The 12,724-nt window shown below is 38.5% G+C and overlaps 1 protein-coding gene across 1 annotated transcript in view; it reads left to right on the top strand.

Annotated features, from left to right (window-relative positions):
• The window catches only part of Susd1 (sushi domain containing 1), a 155,192-nt gene that overhangs the window by 93,575 nt on the left and 48,893 nt on the right, over positions 1–12,724 (top strand). The window lies entirely within an intron of this gene.

The raw sequence follows: 12,724 nt of genomic DNA, 5'->3' as shown, positions 1-12,724 counted from the left end.
GATAGGTGCTTTTAGGATGCCCTATTTACATGTGGTGGTGGGCTTCTGCCAGGCTGCCAGACATTGTCTGATTATCACACAGGAAAACCTGGCAGTTCCTATGCCAGAGGCCAGGTATCTGTGGTGGCTACTTCAAAGATGAGTCAGGAAGAGAGTAGGAAGGCGCCCTGCTGATAAAAGGAGTCTCTGCATATGAACTCCGAGCCCCGTGGGCTATCCGGACATGGAGAGGCTGCTACCTTACACAGCAGGGGTCCCCAACACTGATTCAGAGTAGTGGTCTGATGATGGTCAGGCTCCTTGAAAACTCTTCCTTTGTGAACTTTTGTGAAAGCCACATGGAGGCCAACTGGGTTAACTATACAGCTCCCTGCTAGTGGGAAAAGACACAGTCTCTCCTCTCCCCTCTCCCCTCCCCTCTTTTCTTCCTCCCTTCCCCCTCTTCCTCTTTTCCTCAGAGATCCAACCTAAGACTTTGCACATGCTAGGCAAGTGTTCTATGACTGAGCTATCCCTCTAGCCCCTTCTACCATTCCTTTTGGGTTTTAGTTCTTTGGGTTTAACACATATTTTGGAGCAATCAAGAAAAGAAGTTGCCCCTCTGATGGAAAGTAGCAGAATGGGGGGCAGGGTCCTGCTCCCACTGCCCTGAGGCTCTGTGTCATGTTCACTTTTGTGCTTTGTGGCCAGTTTGGCGTTGTACTTAGAAAACTGAAGTGCTTAAGACACTAGTGCGCTCATTGCACAGCTCACATGCTAGCAAGCATGAGAATTACCTGGAGAGCTCATTAAAGCACAGGCTCCCCAGAACCATCCTGGAAGTTCTGAATCAGTAGGTACAGGTGTGTACTCTAGATTCCCATTTCTAGCAAGCTCCCAGGGCCTACTGAGTCTGTCAATCTACATTTTGAGTAGCATTGTTTTAACCACACACAACTTAGCTACTCTGGGCAATGTAAAGGTCCATGCAGACAGAGACATGATGAAGACAGGAAGGAAAAATAGCTGGAATAATTCTAATTGTCCATACCTAAGAGGCTGCTGTGCTGACACTTTACCTGATAAGTTTTTCCTGATAACCAATACCCACCTCCTCTTTTTCTGCATTCATGATGCAGGGACCAAGAGCCCCTTCCTTCCCCTATGGTGCTGTGCTTCCTTGAGGCACCTCTTGTCTTTGTGAGACATCTCAATCAATATATTCACATTTTGCAGGGAGAATCCAAGTCTTAATTTTCGTTTCTACCTGAGATTACACAGGACAAACAGGCAAAGTAAAATATCCTTTTTACTGATCAAAGCAATTCCCAGGACCTGACCCTAAACAGATTCCAGTTAAAAGTTGTATTAGAGGAGGAAGTTTAGATAGGTGGGCAGTAGGATCTGCCAGGGAATCTTGTCTGACTGATCCAATCAATTCTGAGCTGAACAGCAGAGGGAAAGCAGATACTTATTACCTATCTCTTGAAACTGGTACAGACAGGTTTTGATGAGCAATAATCTGCATCCTGTTTGGGCAGTGACCTGTAACACAGGAACTCTGCTTACCAGGAAATGTGACCCAAGGAATGGTAGGTCAGGTTGTATTTACTGTTGAGAAGGGAATTGTCTTTTCCTCTGTAGATATAGTACAACAGTAAGCAGCATCCCTTAACATACTTGAGCTAGGCAACTGGCCTTTGCCATGACAGGGGGTTAAACAGAAATATCCATTATTGTCCCAGGAGTTTGCGTTAGGAGAGCAAGTCACGTTGCTTTTAGGTTCCTTACAATTCGTTCATTTCAACAATGGGATTCTGTGATCTGTTTACTGTATTTATTTCATCTACCAAATGTGCTTTTATTGATATATACACACATGCTTTATCCATGTTCTAAGAACATTAATCCTTTGATTATTATTGGTATCAAGAATTTCTCCTGTTTTGTGATTTCTTTTAGTTTTGTTTATTATGGTTTTAATATAAAAGTTTAGATTTCTATCAGTCTTTCCCTTTGCAATTTATAATAATATTTTTAAAACAAAAGAATATTAATACTCCATCTTATTTCTAGGAAAGCCTTTAAATGACTGTATGAATGTATTAAATAAAAGAATGTAGGTTAGAAGTCTAAGCTAAAGAAGAAAGAAAACAGGCAGAGACATTTAAAAAAGTAAGAATAAGGTTAAGAATATTTCATATTCTTGTAGCCAATTTACTTGTTCATTACTGGCTCAGTAATGGGTCGAAGCTTTCTATCCCTCTGGTCAGAAAGGGAGGCACAGCATTGTGCTTAAGTTTTTAACACTGCACTATTTTTCAGATGTGCAATTTTTTTTTTCCAACATGAAGCTGAGATGGGAATTTCTGATTCTAGGATGTCCCATGAATAGGGCAATGGATGTGCAGTGTTTTATAAGAGCTTATAAGACTGTTTTTATGCTGTCTTTCCACATGGGTTGGTCTGGGAAGATGCATTAGAAAGTCCTGCTATGGAGCTGGAGAGATGGCTCAGTGGTTAAGAGCACTGACTGCTCTTGCAGAGGACCCAGGTTCAGTTCCCAACATCCACATGGAGGCTATGAACCGTCCTTAGCTCCAGTTCCAGGGGAATCTGAAGCCCTCTTCTGACCTCCATGGCATTGCACGACACAGGTGCACTCACATACATGCAGGCAATACACTCATACACATAAAATAAAAATAATAAAATATTTTTTAAAAAAGAAAGTCCTGCTTTCCATTGATCTGGTTTTAATCAAAGGTAGGACTAGTTGATTTAGATTATTTATAGGCATGACTGGAGTCCATTCTTTCAAGCCTTGTTTTCTAAATACTGCTTCTCTCTACCTGAGATCAACTGCAAGCTTGGTGTCATTGAACTTGAGACTGCTCTTTTCTAGGTCCCAAGGAGCAGTTCCTTACTGAATAACACAGATTTTTGCTTGAAGATGGAGATAGGCCTCTTGTTGGAAGGTGGAGCCCAGGTTGCTGAGCCAAGGGAACTGTAGGAATCTGCTCAGCCAAGCATGAACCTCCCCCCACCCAATTCATCTCAGTACAATGTAGTTGAATACTTGAAGCTTGAAGAATTTCATGGTAGTTGTAACCAGGTACCAAATTTGCCTAAAGAAACATTTTAATAACATTTTAGGAAAAAAAAAATCTCAGCTCTCAACCTTTTATTTCCTTATTTTCCCTAATACAAACTCCTTAAAAATATACTTCTAGGTGGCTGAGATGATACCACTATTTATAGAGCAGTTATAAAAATTGTAACTTTAAATTCGGAATAGTAGATATTTTTAGTCATTCTTTCTGGCAATATTTGGATGGCAAAGCCAACTTTCTATTTAAGCTGCTTCTACTTAGAGAGTTTATGTCATTTGGGCATAAAGAACATGCTTGTTTTCCTAGTCTCTTCAGCAGAGGATTGTATATATATTTAGATACTGCTAAAAAGGGGTTATAAATTTCTTAAAAAGAAAAGGAGCAGAAATTTCTTTCTAGGGAACACAGCTGTAGGAATTTATAACTTTTTCATTTCACTTTATTTTTTATTACACAACATTTGTACGTATTTAAGAATTAAAATGTGATATTTTGATTCATGTGTATATTGATCAATCTACCTGAGGTAATTAGCATATCCATCACTTTAAGCTCTTATTATTTCTCTATGGTCCATTCAAAAATCCTCTTTTCTAGGTCTTTTGCAATAGGTTCATGAATTTACATGTCATCTGTGCTACTCTGTAGTGTTCCTGTCCCCCCCACCCTTTTTTTTTTGGAGATACAATCTCCTTATGTAGCCCAGGATGAACTCACATTTGTGATTTTCCTGCCTCAGACTCCAAAGGATTATAGGTCTGCACCACCATGCCTGGCTTTGTTCCAGTTTTGGCCTATGTGTTGTTGAAGTAGACACAGTCATAACTCTTAAAATGGTTTTGTGCTGCAGGTTTTCTCACAGTATACACAATTTGAGATCTGGATTGACCTTAAAATTATTTCCTCATGACTGATTTCTGTGGGCAATGCAATGAAAAATGATTTAACATTATTTTTGCTATCTTTTTTTACAAAATGATATTGTAACAGTATTTTTTTTTTAGAGTTACATCTGCACTCTACCTGTTTCTCTTATGAGCCATTAGATTGAGAAAAATCTTACTTGTAGGTGGTCAAGCCAGAAACTGTCATATATTTTATATGAACTGCTTAATCATCTGCAATTGGTTGCATATAGGAAGGGTAATTTTTGAAAAATAAAGATAATGACATTGTTAGTCCAGCTAGGTAGGGCCCACACCCTTATCTTCAGTCCTAAAGATGAATAAAGGTAAGTTACTTAGAACTGGAGCCCTCTTCTGAATGGTTCTAAGTGGCTCTGAAGGCAGTAGGGTCACATTCTTTATGACTTCCATGTACTAATCATGTGTCTAGATAGGATGTTTCCCTGCTAGCCTAAAAATACAGATACATACTTCTTAGTCTAAAATAATCTGCTTTGTTCTGGTTGTTTGTTCCTTCCAAAATTCATGTTGAAACAATTTCTGAAGTCATATGTTAATGGCATTTGGAGGTGGGACATTCTGAGAAGTAATTAGGGTTGGATGAAGTCATGAGGAATCTCACGATCTCATTAGTGTCTCTATAAAAGAAAGGAGACACAAGTTAGCAAACCTGCCCTATCTTACCACACAGTTAAACCCTCTGTCATGCTTTAGCATCTGTGCCAAATGAACTTATTTTCTTAAGACTTGCCTAGTTTGTAGTAGTCAGTTATAACAACAGAAAATGGAGTAATCTAATGTCCATAATACAATGCAGAGGAAAGCTATCAGATATTCCAAAAAACTTCATTTATAGCTGGGCGTGGTGGTATACACTTTTAATCCCAGCACTCGGAGGCAGAGGCAGGCAGATCTCTGTGAGTTCGAGGCTAGCCTGGCCTACATAGTGAGTTCCAGGTCTGCTGGGGCAGCAGGGGAGACTCTGTCTCAAAAAAAAAAAAAAAAAAAAAAAAAAATCCCATGAAAAAACAAAACCCTTCATTTACTTGTAACATTTAAATTTGATATACGTAAAATTTTTCCCATTTTTTTTCCCTCTGTCTGTCTGTCTGTCTGTCTTACTCTCATTCTCTCTGAAATACATTCTATTTGGTCCACAGGATATTAGTATTATTTTCTTATGTAGTATTGGGTTTTGTTCACTTGTATTTTCTTTAGTGTTTTATACTGGTATTCATAAATGATGTTGGTATATGATTTTCTCTTCTTTTTAAAAAATATTTTTATTTTATTTTATGTGTATGAGTATATTGCCTGCATATATGTAAGTGGCCCGTGTCATGCAGTGCCTACAGAGGTCAGAAGAGGGAGTAGGATTCCCCTGAAACTGGAATTATGGATGGTTGTTAGCTGCTATGTGGCTGCTGGGAATCGAACCTGGGGCTTCTGCAAGAGCAGCCAGGGCTCTTAACTGCTGAGCCATCTCTCCAACCCTGATTTTCGCTTTTTTATTGGGCTTAGTCATTAGTATTTTTCCTGCTTTACAAACAAAAGAGTTTCTTCATTAATTGTATCCTAGATAATTCATGTAGTATATGAACTGTCCAAATAAGTGAATGGTTTCAAGAAATATTCAAATTATGGGGCTGGAGAGATGTCTCAGTGGTTAAGAGTACTGACTGCTCTTGTAGAGGACCAATTCCCAGCACCCAACATGATGGCTATGAACCATTCTTAACTTCAGTTCCAGGGGAATCCAAAGCCCTCTTCTGACCTCCGTGGCATTGTATGACCCAGGTGCACTCACATACATGCAGGCAATAAACTCAGACACATAAAATAAAATAGAATAAAAATCTGTGAAACAGCCTTGGTATGGAAATCTACTGTGGAGTTATTCCTTCCTTAATAACTTTTTGAGTTTTTTCCTATGTAAATTGGTCTAAATGTTTTTTTTATGTTTAATGGGATCAGTTTTGGTAAATTGTATTTTCCTAGGAATTATCTATTTCATCAAAAAATTAAAACTTGTGGCCGGGCGTGATGGTGAACGCCTTTAATCCCAGCACTTGGGAGGCAGAGGCAGGCAGATCTCTGTGAGTTTGAGGCCATCCTGGTCTACATAGTGAGTTCCAGGACAGCTGGGGCTACAGGGAGACCCTGTCTCAAAAAAAACAAAAAAAATTAAAATTTGCTTGCATAATGGTCTGCAAGGTAGTTTGTTTAATGTTTGAAGTTTTCGTCTTTCTCAATCATTCTCGTTTTCTTTTTTCTAGATTAAGGTAGCTAGTGGTTTGTCTATATTATCAGTATAGCTGGGTCTTGGTAGTCAGGGATTTGGTTCCAGGATCCCTGCAAATACCAAAGTCCAAAGATGCTCAAGTTATTATTTTTCTTTTTTAATAGAAAATGATGTAGTATTTGCATGTAACCTACAAACAGCCTGCTGTGTGCTCTGTATCATCTCTAGATTACTCATACCTGATGAATATACATCCCATATAAATAGCTGCTATGCTGCATTGTTTAGGGAATAATGATAGAAAACAATCTGTACATATTTAGTAGAGACTCGATTTTTTTCTAAATAGTTTTGATCTAAAATTGATTGCAGTCACAGATGTAGAACCTATAGATACAGAGGTCTGATCCTATTCTAGTATTTTGGGTTATTAGTTGTTATTAGTTGTTTTTTTTTTTTTTTTTTTTTTTTAGTTTTCTTGAGACAGGGTCTCCCTGTAGCCCCAGCTGACCTGGAACTTTCTATGCAGACCAGGCTGGCCTCAAACTCACAGAAATCTACCTGCTTCTGTCTCCCAAGTGCTGGGATTAAAAGTGTGCACCATCATGCCCGGCTGGTTCTGTTATTTTTTCCTCCATATCAAGGATCAGCAAATATGGCCTGTAGGCCAAATTTGGCTGGTTGCTTGTTTTCATAAATATAGTTTTATTGGAACAAAGGCAGCACTGAATAGATACGATACGACAGAGTTATCTGGCCTAGAAAGTAAAAAGAACTTAATCATCTGCCCTTCATGGAAAAAGTGCCCTAGTTCTTGTTTTATCGTTAATTTCTGCTTTTGGAGGTCTCGAGTCCTTCAGCTTTACAAAGGCAGTTGCACTGTAGCACTGAAGTGTCCTTCGTTTTATTTAATGGTTTCAATTTGAGTCTCATTTTTTCTTTTGTCAGGATTGCTACTGTTCATTTTTGTTTTGTTTTGAGACAGAGCCTCACTGTAGAGCCCAGGCTCCTACATCTGCCTCCCACAAATGCTGGCATTACAGGCGTGAGCTACCCCACCCTCAGCTGAGACTCTTGCTTTCTTAGGACTTTTATTTGACCAGTTATGCAGCTGCCAGTCCCTTTGTCTCTAGTCTTTCTGAATCACTTCCCTTTAGATATCCACATTCTGGTACACAGCACACAGTTGGATCTTCAAGTGTAAGACAGTTTGAAACCCCATATATAAGTAACTTAGTAGGGCTGATATGCTTGACTCAGTCTTATCTTACTATTTTATAATTACTGTACATATTATACAATGTTTTATCTGTGTGATGTGTTTTATTTTCTGTTTTACTTTTGTCTTTGTAGCTTTTTTTTTCTTTTTGAGACAGGGTCTCCCTATAGCCCCAGCTGTCCTGGAACTCACTATGTAGACCAGGCTGGCCTTGAACTCAGAGATCCACCTGCCTCTGCCTCCCAAGTGCTGAGATCAAAGGCGTGCACCACCGCACTCGGCTTTTAATGGCTTGCTTTAACTCTCATGTAGGCATTTATGACATTTAATTAGTTTATTATATTTTCCTTTTTCTTTCTTTCTTCTTCCAGCTTTTACTTTGTGCTATGTCTACTTTATCAGAACATACACTTGCTATAAATTATTCCCATATCCTGCCCCATCTTATCTGCGTTATAGAGCCATATTAACTTTTCAAGTGCTCACCGCCTGTGCTTCTACTGGTTTCCCCAGTTCTCTCGTGGATGTGGATCATCCAGTAGGTTCTTGGAGTCCAGTGCATTGCCTGAGCTCATGCATGTTTAGAATTGTAAGATAGCTTGGTTGGATATAAAAATCTTAGTTCACATTTACTCAATTGGAGTTTCTTTTAAAAATAAAGTTTGGTGCACATGTTTAATCCCAGGACTTGGGAGGCAGAGGCAGGCAGAGTTCTGTCAGATTGAAATCAGCCCACAAACAAATAATAATAAAATTTGGGGGGCTGGAGGGATGACTCAGTGATTAAGAGCACTGACCCAGGTTCAATTCTCAGCACCCACATGGCTGCTAGCAACCATCTGTAACTCCATTTCCAGGGGATCTAATGCCCTCTTTTGATCTATGCAGACATTGCACACGTGTGGTATACTTATATACTTGCAGGCAAAACACGCATACTAAGTAAAAATAATAAAATATTTTTTAAAATAAATAAAATAAAATTTAGGACTGGAGAGATGACTCAGGGGTTTAGAGCACTGATTGCTCTTGCAGAGGACCTGAGTTTGATTTCCAGCACCCACATGGCAACTAACAACTGTCTAACTTCAGTTCCAGGGTATCTGATGTCATCTTCTGGCCTCTGTGGGCATTGCCTGCATGTGGTGCACCTAAATACAGGCAAAGCAATCATAAGCATAAAATAAAAATAAATAAAAAGTTCACTTTTTTTGTCTTGCTTTTATGTAGGTTTTAAGAAGTTTGATTTTTTTTTTCCTTTTTAAAACTTCTGGATCTTTTAAATTTATTTTCTTGTGTGGAAATTCTGAGGATCTTTTTCCTTTATCCTTAAAATTTGACAGTTATGCTTGGATATATTTTGAGATTATTCTGGGTAAGCTTTCTTAGGTGCTTGGAGTGTCCTTTCAGTATTTACAGTCAACTATATTTAATTTTTGTAAATTATCTTGAATTATACTTTTAAAGATATTATACTTGAAAAATCTATTTATTTTTATTTAACATGTATGACGAGTGTTTTGCCAGCATGTGTACCACATGCATGCCTATTGCTTATGGAGGCCAGAGGAAGATGTTGGACCTCCTAGAACTGGAGTTGCAGAGGGTTGTGAACCACCATGTGGGTGCTGGGAATCAAACCTGAATCATCTGCGAGAACAGTAAATGCTCTTAACCACTGAGCCATTTCTCTAGCTCCTCAAATTATACTTTTAAATATTAACAATATTAACTTTGTTTAAACGTTTCATTTTTCCTTTTCAGAGGCTTTAGTTATATATATATATGTATGTATATATATGTTGGCTCTTTGCCTATATTTCATTTTAACCACTTCATTTTTGAGCCTTTTTGCTTTTTAAATCTCATTTTACACTTTAAAATGTATTTTTTTAGTCAAATCTATTCCTTATTAGACATTTAGTTTTTATTTCTGATGAAGTTTTGTCCTTTTCTTTATTTCCTGAATTTCCTTACTTGTTTTACTTTCTCCGTATTCTGTGTCCGTTTCTGTTCTTGGTTTTTATGGGGATGTTTTCTCTGGGGATGTTTTCTTCATACTCTCAAATGACTGTTTATCATCTTACATTTGTCTTTCTAGATTGTGGGTTTTAAAAAAATGTAGTTTTTTCCAAGCTGCGAGGTTTTGGTGTAATTTTATCTTGATTTTGAACGCAGACTGTTCTTGTCTGTCTGTTCCATGGATGGGGTTGGTGATTCATGAGCTCACTAGGTTAAGAGTGCCCTCTTCAGTCATGGAGCGAAGTGCAGTTGCTGGAAGAGATTTGTCTTTGTTTTCTGGTCAGGCTGGGCATGAATATTTATTCTTCTCTTTTGCCTTGTGAGATCTTAGATTCACCCCTGACTTCTCTTCCTCCCCCCCTTAGACTCCATGTGCACGCATTCCGTCCTTTTTCACTTTTCTGTCCCCCTCAGATGCAGTGACTTCCTCAAAGCCTACCACGTTTTAATCCTTTCCCTGTAGTCAATGCTCTGACTTACACAGGTTTCTTCTTCCATGTCTTCACACTGAAAGTGGATTTCTCTTTGTGCTAGTGACTCCAGCTCATCCTAGGGCTCTGTGCCTCCCTCCTTTTTCATACAGCTGAGTCCTCCACACAAATGCATAGGAGATTGAGAGAGGGTTCTGTGGAATTTGGTACTTATTTTTCTGTTTAATGATACATTTGAGTTTGCTGTGTTCTCTACTTTCCAGTTAAAATGTGAAAGCGAGCTCTCTCTCTCTCTCTCTCTCTCTCTCTCTCTCTCTCTCTCTCTCTCTCTCTGTGTGTGTGTGTGTGTGTGTATGGTGTCACTGAGGACAAAGCCCAGGGCCTTCCGTGCAGCATGCAAGCACTCTACCCTGAGCACTATACTCCAACTTTAGCCTTTTACTTTGTCTTACTTTGTAACTGTTTTTGTTTAAAGGCCTGGTAGAGTTCTCCTGTGAATCCATCTTTCTAGTTTCTCCTCATTTTTGTATGCCATTGCTCGTGTTTTGCCTCATTGCAAGTACTTTTTTTTTTTAATTTTATTTTATGTGTATGTGTGTATTGTCTGCATGTGTGTAAGTGCACTTGTGTTTGTGTTGTGCAATGCCCACGGAGATCAGAAGAGGGTGTTGGATCCCCTGGAACTGGAGTTACAGACAGTTGTTAGCTGCCATGTGGGTGCTGGGATTCAAACCCAGGTCTTCTGCAAGAACATTCAGTGTTCTTAACTGTTGAGCCGTCTTTCCAGCCCCGCAAGTACTCTTTTAACTATTAGGATGTATTAGTTACCTTTGCGTGCCTGTGTCCAAACACCTGGCATGAATCATTTTCGGAAGGAAAGATTTATGTCAGCCAATGATTTCTGAAGTTTCCATCTCTCATTTTTATAGTATATTTTTAACTTAACATTTCCCCAGTTATATCAATGTAGAAATCTAGTAGCGCTTATCCACTAATTTGAAGTGCCATTTTTTAATCTATAAATTCTCATGGATAGACAGATCTAGTTATCAATTCTGTTCTTTCTGTTGATCAGTTTGTTTGCTAACAATACAATATTTAATTATTCTAGCATTTTGGTTATGTTTGATATCACCCCCAGAGGGGCAAAATATCTCACAAAGAGACAAAAATTGGTTTTTGAGGAGTTAAAAAAAAAAAAAAGAAAAAACCTTTTGGATGCATGAAGCATAGAAAAACATATAGTACATGACAGATGTGTACCATGCCTATGGTTTAAATTTTTTTTTTTTTTTTGTTTTGAGACAGGGTCTCTCTATAGCCCCAGCTGGCCTGGAACTCACCTGGCAGTTTGAAAATTTTATAGAGAATGAGATAAGCAAGTAGGAAAAATTATCTAAAGAGATCTTTTGTAGGGACTGTAACAAACAAAGTGGAAAAATACTGCTGTAGTTAAAAACATTATTTTATTTTTAATTATGTATGTGTGTATCTGTGTGTGGTCTATGCATGTGAATGCAGGTACTCTTGGAGACCAGAAGAGGACATCCTGAATTTGGAGTTACAGGTGGTTGTGAGCTGCCTGATGTAGATGTTGGGACCTGAACTCAAGTCCTCTGTAAGAGCAGTATGTGCTGTTAACCTTTGAGCCATCTCTCCAGCCCCTTTAGTTTTATTGGTGCCTGACCATGTCTTTTTTCAAAATAGTTTTGCTTTTCTTATTCATCTTCTGAAAGAAATTTAGAGTAATCACTTTCTGTTTATTGAATGTGCCAGACTTGTTTCTGCTGGTTCTACTTTGCCCTGTGGGTCCCTCCGTCTGTTGTCTCTTCCTTTAGACCTTACCTCTTACCAGTTTCTTCTCAAGTGCTGTTCTGCAGAAGGCCTTCTTCAGCTGCTCTGCCTGTTTCTTCACAGGCACAATTTTTTTTTTCTTCTATTTTGAGACAGGGTCTCCCTGTAGCCCCAGCTTTCCATCTAGAAAGGATATAAATTTATATATATATATATATATATATATATATATATATATATATATAAAACACCTGACTTGTCTATATTTTCCTTTCCCACATGAGCTCCCCTGGATAATCCATGGTAATCTCCTCTATCTCAGTCACCTCTGCCTGGTGCCTCTGCCATGTAAAGTCACACATTCATCTGTTCAGAGACTAGGCTGTAAACACCTTGAAGCAAAGACTTTCATTCCTCACTACCTTAGCAAACTCAGCCCCTAGAGCATGCCCGGCATAAGGTAAGGATTTCTATTGTGTCCATTTAGTGAATTAGTGAATTTTAAAAGTTCCAAAGGGTGAAAAACCTACAAGATATAGGTGTAGGAAAGGATTTTTTAAACCAGACATCAATTGCTCAGGAAACAAGGGTAAGAATTACAAATGGGACCTCATTAAACTAAAAAGCTTCTGTACATCAAAGGAGGCAACCAGGGAAGCGAACAGAAAACCCACAGAATGGGAGAAAATCTTCACCAGTGACACATATAACAGAGGTTTAATATCCAGAATATATAATGACCTCAAAAACAGAGAACCAAGACAAGAACTAACCCAATTAAAAGATGGGGTAAGGAGCTGAACAGAGAGTTCTCAAAAGAAGAAGTAAAGATGGCTAAGAACCATCTTAAAAGATGTTGAACATCATTAATAATTAAGGAAATGCAAATTAAAACCACTTTAAGATTTTATCTTACCCCAGTCAGACTGGCTTAAGATCAAGAAAACAAATGATACCAAATAATGGAGAGGATGTGGGGAAAGGGGAACACTCATCCACTGCTGGTGGGGCTGCAAACT

Source organism: Nannospalax galili, unplaced genomic scaffold (genome assembly GCF_000622305.1).
Source record: "Nannospalax galili isolate Female #2095 unplaced genomic scaffold, S.galili_v1.0 scaffold1255, whole genome shotgun sequence".
NCBI lineage: Eukaryota > Metazoa > Chordata > Mammalia > Rodentia > Spalacidae > Nannospalax > Nannospalax galili.
The sequence above is the reverse complement of the archived record's forward strand: the minus strand, read 5'-3'. Positions and strand labels throughout refer to the sequence as shown.